This window comes from Pseudomyrmex gracilis, unplaced genomic scaffold (assembly GCF_002006095.1).
Source record: "Pseudomyrmex gracilis isolate BER0280 unplaced genomic scaffold, ASM200609v1 scaffold_250, whole genome shotgun sequence".
In the NCBI taxonomy this organism is placed as follows: domain Eukaryota; kingdom Metazoa; phylum Arthropoda; class Insecta; order Hymenoptera; family Formicidae; genus Pseudomyrmex; species Pseudomyrmex gracilis.
Window position 1 is genome coordinate 149,404 of NW_018020834.1, and position 1,716 is coordinate 151,119.

The 1,716-nt window shown below is 42.7% G+C and overlaps 1 protein-coding gene across 1 annotated transcript in view; it reads left to right on the forward strand.

Moving 5' to 3' along the window:
• LOC109859243 (serine/threonine-protein kinase MARK2-like) overlaps positions 1-1,716 on the forward strand; it is a 102,263-nt gene that overhangs the window by 45,311 nt on the left and 55,236 nt on the right. The gene's annotated exons all lie outside the window — the stretch shown is intronic.

Here is a 1,716-nt window from a genome sequence, read left to right on the forward strand (position 1 = left end):
AAAAAAAAAAAACAATTAATCACGCGTATAAGAGCAAATCATGTTTGCTCAGTCGCCGCTTAATGCGGACGTATAATGAACGCGCTTATCTTTCAGTTAGTTAATTGAGTGTTTACCTATTCATCTTCTTTTTTTTAACGACGCGCGTCACCAAATATACCTTTTTATCTTTATTTATTCGCCCGTGACAATTTATTATCCTACTTATTCTCAATATTGCGGAAAAAGTAACATAAAGCGAGTGAGTGTCTTTTGAGTATTGCGAAAAATAACTCAGGCTCGGCTAAAAATAGTCGACGTTCAATCTCGGTCGTGAACAAATGCGCGAGAGCAAAAACATGTTGGTCCGTGATAACAATATCATCGCGAGAAAAGAAAAGAAAAAAAAACAATTGAAATTTCCGCAAAAAAACTTTCACGTTTGATTGATGCGCGATTTTTTTTTTTCTGAGACAGAGCGCGCGCGATAACGAACGAATATAAACATTTGCTTTGAAATTTGTTTGTCGTGCGGCCACGACAACTCGACGACACGTACGATAATTATCGCAATTGTCATTATCTGGTTGCTTAAACCTCTCGTCGCTCGGTGAGGAAGATTCGCTTTGCAAATACCACGAGGAGCAAACACCCGAGATTTTAAACACACGTGACGAGTAGCAGCGACACTCTTCGATAGCCTCGTCGTTACACAACCACAATATACAAAAGTTTGTTTGAGCATCGCGCTTCCGAACAATCGCGTCGTTTTTGATGACGCGGTTGAACGTACGCGGGATTATTGCATTCCCGTATATTAAATTTGTATTTGCACGTTTCGATAAGAAGAGCGACGACGAGCGCGTATATAAACGTGGAGGAGGAAAGAGATTCTGAATCTCTCGCTCGCGGTTTCCGGGAAAAGATTCCCGGTTTTATTTGTTCGGAAAGAAACAATTTAAAAGGATATTATTCACATCGTGTCGCGCGCGAAGCTCAGAAATGAAATACGATTAGATAATAAATTTGTGTGTGCGCACGCGCGTGCGATGCACTCAAACCGAGAGATAAACTTTTTTACACAACACGTGCCGTGATCTGTTGTTGTATTAGCGTTCGGCGTGTTGTTGTGTGTGTTACCCGAAATTAGGTATTTTGTGTAAAATCATCAGTTGCGCGCGCGCGATTTTCTCTCACCGACGAAACGCAATGCTTGCAATCGGCGGCGGGGATAAAACACTCATCCATTATCGAGCGGCACGCGAACAGCGTGCGAGAGTCGTTCGAATCTTCCCGAATCCGACCCGAAAATGAATTTTTTGCCACCAATGTGGCTTTTCGATGCGCATCCGGGGGACCCGTTCGTGCGATGAATGACGAGAGATTTATCGCGGCCGATACGAATCGAAACGCGACGAGAGGAGGAGCCGTTCGTCGGCGCGGAATGAATTCTCGCGAAATCTCTCGGCGGTTATAAACCTGACTATCGGCAATCAACACCAAATTCGTTTACCCTACAAATTCGGTCGATTTCTCGCTTGAAGTATTATCCGGTTTATTGTATATATATATCTGCTCTCTGTTTCAAAATAATATCGCAACCCGAGTCGAAATTTAGCGTCTACGTTGAACCTCAATTTTTGAAAAAAGGAAATTTCGGACGTACAGCAGCGTCAAAGTAGCATCTACTTTTTTTCTTACTCCTACTTTGAGCCTGTCAGAACCTACTTTGAGCCT